We start from the raw sequence: 7,261 nt of genomic DNA, 5'->3' as shown, positions 1-7,261 counted from the left end.
ATTAAACATTGCAGAAGAGAAGATTATTGACCTAGAAGGAATAGAAGTTGAAACTAACATAAATGAAACACACAGTAACAAATGACTTGAAAACATAAAAGGACCATCAGCATAAAAACTTTAAATACCCTAGTATAGGGCTAAATGGAATCCCTGAAGGGTGTGTAGTGGAGAAGAGAGACAAAAATATTTAAAACATACTGGATGAAAGATTAAGGAGCTTTGTGGAAACCATAAACTTCAAATACTACAGAAATATGATTATCCTAAGAAGAAGAAACGTGAAGAAAACTTCACCAAGGAACATCTTAATCAAATCCATTAAAACCAGTGATAAAAAGGAAATCCTAAAAGGAATAAAAGGGGAAAGAACATGTTACATACAGAGCACTAAATATAAGGATGGCATAAGATTTCTTGTAGGAAACTTTACAAACAAGAAGTGTGCAATAGTTTTAAACTGTTGCCTACAATTCTATACCTGGCCAAATAATCTTTCAAAAATAAACATGAGAAAAAATATTTTTGAAAAGAAAACAAAATTATCTCAATTTGCAGATGACGTGATCCTATATACAGAAAATCCCAAATAATACAAATGCAAACACACATACATGCACATAGACATGAGACACACACACACACACACGAGTTAGTAAGCTAATTCAGCAAATTTTCAGCAAACAATCAGTTGTGTTAGCAATGAACAATCTGAGAAAAAAATTGACACAATGATTTCATTTATAATAGCACCTGGAAGAATAATATGCCTGGGAATAAATTTGCTCAAGAAGGTGCAATACTTGTACACAGACAACTACAGAACGTTGCTTGAGGAGACTAAGGAAGACCTAAATAAATGGAAAAACATATTTTGTCCATGGGTTGGAAGTTGTGACATGGTGAAGATAAAACTACAACTCAAAGCAATCCGCAGATTCAATACAATCCTATCAAAAAGTGGCCTTTTTTACAGGAATGGCTAAGAAGAACTTCATATTCCTACAAAATAGCAAGTGTCCCCCCAAAACAAAAGCAATCTTGAAATGCAAGAAGGAACATTCTCTATTCCAAAGGTCTTTAACTGCTCTCAGCAATACTTAGTAGTCTTCAATATACAGGCTTTCACATTTTTTTTCTTGTGTTTCTAGACACAATCTCACTCTTTCACTCAGGCTGGAGTACAGTGGCACGATCACAGCTCACTGCAGCATGGAATTCTCAGGCCTATGACATCCTAGGGCCTCATCCACTGAGTACCTGGGACTACAGGCTCACACCACCACACTCGGATAATTTTTCTGATTTTCTGTAGAAATGAGGTCTCACTATGTTGCCTAGGCTAGTTTCAAGCCTCTGAGCTCAAGCAACCCTCCTGCCACAGCCTTCCAAAGTGCTGGGATTTGAAGCCGAGCCTGGCTGGCTTTCACATCTTTTCTATGTAGTTTATATTTCTTGATGCTATTGTGAGCCTGGCTGGCTTTTACATCTTTGTTATGTAGTGAAACCCTGTCTCTACCAAAAATACAAAAAAGAAGAAAGCAAAAGAAAGAAAGAAAGAAAAAGAAAGAAAGAAAGGAAGGAAGGGAGGAAGGAAGGAAGGAAGAAAGGAAGGAAATTAAAGAAGAGAAAATCTCTGAACTAAATTATTCCTCAAACTCCATTCTTACAAATCTCATGTGCCCACCTCTTCTGCCTAGAGGAAGAGGAGGGGATGAGGCAGAAGAGAGGTGCATGTGGGATTGTTGGGCCTAGATGGATCGAATGGTTTCAATTTCTGCTTTTGTGTCTCATGAAAGCAGTTCATTTTGGTTGTCATCTTCTCCAGAGCCTGAAGACAAGGCATTGATTGGCATCAATGTTCAAGATTTAGCAGGAGTAGATGCCTTTTTCCAGACCCAGGAGTCAAAGCCCTGTAAACTAAAAGCATAGGGATTAGTTAATAGGACATTTGTACTGCAGGAAGTCCTATTTCTCTCTAACATGTCACAAATGAAAACACTGTGATTTGGTGTCCAGTAGTTACTGCCTGCAGCACTTCAAACCACTGTGTTAAAGTGGTTACAATACTCCTTGCATGTACCTAATTGCCAGCATTCTAATCACAGAACCATGACCAAAAGCATAAAAAATGTGACAGGGCCTATGCCACACTTATCAAAGTAAGACAATTAACATTTCTCTCCATTGTTTAACAAAACGGTATATGAAAAGAACAGTTTTGGAAATTTAGCGTGGGGATAAATAATCTCCTTTTCTTTAAACACCATACAACAAATAAGGACAAAGTGAGAATAAACATACAGTAATTTTTTCAGCTTTTTTATTTATTTATTTATTTATGAGACAAAGTCTTCCTCTGTTGTCCAGGTTGGAGCGCAGTAGCAGGATCTTGGCTCACTGCAACCTCTACCTCCATCTACCAGGTTCAAGTGATTCTCATGCTTCAGCCTCCCAAGTAGCTGGGATTACAGGTGTGCACCACCACCCCCAGCTAATTTTTGTATTTTTTGTAGAGACGGTGTTCGGCGGGTGTTAGCCAGGCTGGTCTCAAACTCCTGGTCTCAGGTGATCTGCCCGCCTTGGCCTCCCAAAATGCTGGGATTACAGGCATGAGCCACCACACCAGGCCCTCTTTTCAGCTATTTTAAAACAGCATAATCACATATTTCCAAAATTGGTTTCTACCAATTACTGATTAGGTCACTTTCACCACTAAAATCTTCAAACCAGTGCAATATTTGTACATATTTTGTTTTCAAGCACACACATGAAGGCCTAACAGTGATACAAGGCTTGGGTTCAAAAATCACTAGAAATTCTCACATCATTTTTTTATTACCATTTAATCCAAGTGAATGTCTCTCAATTTTTTTTTTTTTTTTTTTTTGAGACGGAGTCTCGCTCTGCCGCCCAGGCTGGAGTGCAATGGCCGGATCTCAGCTCACTGCAAGCCCCGCCTCCTGGGTTTACGCCATTCTCCTGCCTCAGCCTCCCGGGTAGATGGGACTACAGGCATCCGCCACCTCGCCCAGCTAGTTTTTTTGTATTTTTTAGTAGAGACGGGGTTTCACCGTGTTAGCCAGGATGGTCTCGATCTCCTGACCTCGTGATCCGCCGTCTCGGCCTCCCAAAGTGCTGGGATTACAGGCTTGAGCCACCGCGCCGGCCAAATGTCACTTAATTTTAATAATGGTAAACACAACTAGGTTGAGAGAAATCCCAATTCACATAATTTTCTAAAGGACAAGGCCAACCTGTCCCGAACATGGAAACTTTGTACCCATATGAGAGTATTTCTTCATTAAAGGAAAGGATCTGCAACCAATTCAAATGATTGATCGAAACCAACTCAAGTTACTGATTGCAGTGAATGTGTACCAAACCTCAGGCCATGGGTGCCTGAGTCCTAGTGTTCCTGTGACATCCCCTTGGGGTGATGGAACTCTACCTTTCAATAACGGGAAGTCTTGGAAAAGAGCAACTCTTCTCTCCTTGTCTAGTATAGACAGCTTTTGTGTCTAACTCTCCTCATCAGGTGACCTATACCTGGGGCCAAGGGTAGGAAGTGTTCCTTCCTCCAACATCAGTAGCAGATGCCTTTTGTTTCATGTGAGAGAAGTGACCAGGTATTGTACCTGTACTCTGGTGGTGGCTGATCATGACTTATATGCCTACACCACTGAGGGAAGCTCAGGAAATTCTCTTTCCCTGCCACATGTTTCTTGTTAGTACTCAGGAAATGTGGGAGGAAAAGACTTGGCAAATGGGCAAAAACATGCTAGGTATCCGGGACTCGCGTAGATTCTAAGCTGTCACAATAGTTCATACTTGGCCTTTAAGAAATGATGAAAACTGGCCGGGCGCGTGGCTCAAGCCTGTAATCCCAGCACTTTGGGAGGCCGAGACGGGGGATCACGAGGTCAGGAGATCGAGACATCTGGCTAACACGGCGAACCCCGTCTCTACTAAAAACTACAAAAAAAAAAACTAGCCGGGCGAGGTGGCGGCGCCTGTAGTCCCAGCTACCCGGGAGGCTGAGGCAGGAGAATGGCGTGAACCCGGGAGGCGGAGCTTGCAGTGAGCTGAGATCCGGCCACTGCACTCCAGCCTGGGCGACAGAGCGAGACTCCGTCTCAAAAAAAAAAAAAAAAAAAGAAATGATGAAAACTGCAGTGATTTTCTCCAACCAACATTTATGGCTGCCATCTTTTTCTTCCATTATCTGGAAGGAAACTGGTTCATGTGTTTGTCCTTCTTTAGTGGGGTTTCTCATGCTTTGGACTTCAGTTGATCTAGTGGCCTTGCAACTTCAGCTCTCTCTGGTGGGATCAAAACAAATATGATTTTGCAGACCATACAGCTTTCTCTTGTCATTAGAGTGGAACAATTGTCTCTTACAGCTTTCTACGTCTTAAACAACTGTAGAATCTATTTTATAAATTCTTTATCTTCTCTATTTCTAGACTAATTTCTCTTCAGGATAGTACACAAATTCTGTTAGCTGATCACTTCTTTTGAGGCTATGAGACAGAAATAATGAGCACCTTGAAGATCCCTGCAAAGGAGCATATTCATTTGGTGCTCAAGGGAAATCTGGGCCCAGACCAGTACTGAAACTCACAACTATCACCCACGGCTCCAGTTAAATTGCTTTTTTTTTTGAGACAGGGTCTCACTCTGTCACCCAGGCTGGAGTGCAGTGGCGTGATCTATGCTCACCGCAAGTTCCGCCTCCCAGGTTCATGCCAGCTCTAGTTACATTTTTACAATGAGGCTCCTTCTTCTCAATCAGCATACTAGTCTTAAAACAAGTTTGAAATAGGGACTGTCTTAAAATAGGCTTCCCAAGAGGCTTAGATTTGCTGGGACTTCAGTTTGTGGTCAAATGGGGACCAGCAAAGTACAGACAGCATTGTTGGTCCAGGAGAAGACAACAGTACAGGGAGATGCCATATTTTTTATCAACCTCCAAACAGTTAGCTCAGTGAATATTCAAATTGGTGATGAAGTACTTGTTTCTCCAAGCAGGTGACAGGCAAAATAGGAAAAGTTGCCTTGGTTGTATAAATAATTATGTGCTCAGATTGAATTTGATGGTACACAGGTGCAGCCTCCAGTGGAAAAGATTCTAAGAACAGGATGTGGGTAGAGGATGCAATTATGGAACTTGATATCTTCCCCACATTTCTTTTCTTTTTTCCTATTTTGACTGGTCTTGTTATCCTAGCCCCATACATCAATATACATACAACTAAGAGAGGCAATATCAATGCAAAAGACACAATATCTATACAATGAAATTATATGATGCCTATTGCTAAAGGTACTTTAACTTCACATCATGTAGCCCAATAAGGTGAATGCCGCCCACCTACCAAGGGTATTAGTCAGCTCAGGCTGACATAGAAAAATACCAAAGGTTGGGTGGCTTAACAATAGACGTTTTCTCAAAGTTCTTGAGGCCAGAAGTTCTCCTTGAGTCTTTTGTGAGGTTGGATGTGCTAGCAGGGTTGGTTTCTGGGAAGGCCTCTCTTCCTGGTTTGCAGAAAGCCACTTTCTTGCTGTGTCCTCCCATAGTCTTTCCTCTGTGCCTGCACGGAGAAAGAGAGAGATTCTTTGGTGCCCTTCCTCTTCATATATGGACACCATTCCTACCAGATTAGGGCCCCACTGGTATGACCTCATTAACATTAATTACCACATTAAAAACCCTATCTCAAAATACAGTCAACTTGGGGGTTAAGCTTTCAACATATGAATTCACAGGGAAACATTTCAGTCTATAACATCAAGCAATATGGATGATCCTCGGATTCTCTACCTATTAAATCCTGTGACATTTGCCTGGTGATGCGGCCAGAAATAAGTTGTTACCAAGGCTGCTATTATTGCTAATTATATGATTAGGAAAGCACACCTGAGCTGGTTTGCATGACATATAGGAAAGAGTGCAGATCAAACAGGTATGAAATAAAAACAGGGGAAAATGGTAGCAAACAAAACAGTGCTCTTTGAGTAATGAACCTAGGAAGGACTGAAATCATGCAATTTCAAGGAAATCCTCTTGTCTTTGTCAGGAGAAATGACTTGACAAGGTTCCCAAACTAGGAAGAAAAGTTTGGTGTGGATTAAGGTCCACACCTGACAGTTCAGGATAACGTGAGTTCTTGGCTAATCAGCCACATGGTGTGAAAGACAGATCAGCAGTCAAAGAAAACTCTAAGATTTCTGGACTGAGCATATGTAAGGATGGAGTTTCCATCAACTTACGTGAGAAAACTGCAGGTGCAACATATTGCAGGAGGAAGAGGAGAGATCAGTACCAGGCCTCAAATCCTTGCCTGAGAGAGGTTTCCATTCCCCCATCTCCATTTCTGCATCGCTTTGGGTCTTTTGTGAGGTTGGATGCAGAGATGTTGGTGCTTGGCCACTTCTCCCCGTGGACATTTCTCCTCTCACCTCCTTTGACAGCCATGTCTATGGCCTTGTCCTGATGACATCTCCCAGCACGATGTCTATTGTGAGATCTGGCCAGCAGCCTGCAATGCAACAGGGCTCTCTCTGTTCCCTGGCAGATCAACAGGTTGAGAAATAATAGACACACACAAGATAGTGAAAGCTGGGTCCAGGGGAGTCACTGCCTTCTGGTCCCATGATGCTGCCAATGCACTGGGTATACCAGCATTTATTATTAAGTTTAGTGAGGGCAGGGGTAGGTTAGTGAGGGATTTAGGGTCATTTGATTATGAGGTGAGATGGTCACATGGGGATGACGTAATTCTTCAACATAACATCTGTATGCAGAAGAACAGTATACAGAGGTAAGAATTGACAATATAGTGTGTGCATCAGTAATTTCTAACAGAGCCTTAAAACAAACACAGTCTTTCCATAACCTATGATTAGCAAGATATTAATCAGCAGTAACAGTTGCAGCAAAAGCTGGTTACAAACAATCCATAGAAAAAGGACATGAAACTAGACAACCGGTTAGACCAGAAATTCTCAGAAGGGAGTATGCCTTAACCCTAAAGAGGCCTAGAAGAGCTGTGGCAAGATGAGGGCATTTATAGCCCTACCTTATCCATATGAACAGGCATCCCTCATGCATCCGTTTATAGGCTCTCCACAGGGGTGGCATTACATTGCCAGAGCTATGAACATCTGCTTTTCTGGGATAGGAATCTTGGTGATGTGAAACCTCCCTGACTGCTCATCCCTTCATAGGCTCTCTGCAGGGGAAAACACATCACACACT

At 42.0% G+C, this 7,261-nt stretch overlaps 1 long non-coding RNA gene across 1 annotated transcript; it reads right to left on the bottom strand.

The window, feature by feature from the left end:
• Positions 1-4,161: 4,161 nt before the first annotated feature.
• Positions 4,162-7,133, bottom strand: LOC117075538. The gene is made up of 3 exons (XR_004434040.1): positions 6,274-7,133; positions 5,379-5,594; positions 4,162-4,322 (listed from the first exon to the last, which is right to left on the bottom strand). It is a non-coding gene; the product is annotated as an uncharacterized LOC117075538 (long non-coding RNA).
• Positions 7,134-7,261: the final 128 nt, after the last annotated feature.

The sequence above is a fragment of the Trachypithecus francoisi genome, unplaced genomic scaffold, assembly GCF_009764315.1.
Source record: "Trachypithecus francoisi isolate TF-2019V2 unplaced genomic scaffold, Tfra_2.0 Lachesis_group5, whole genome shotgun sequence".
In the NCBI taxonomy this organism is placed as follows: Eukaryota; Metazoa; Chordata; class Mammalia; order Primates; family Cercopithecidae; genus Trachypithecus; species Trachypithecus francoisi.
This window is presented reverse-complemented; position numbering and strand designations above follow the sequence as displayed.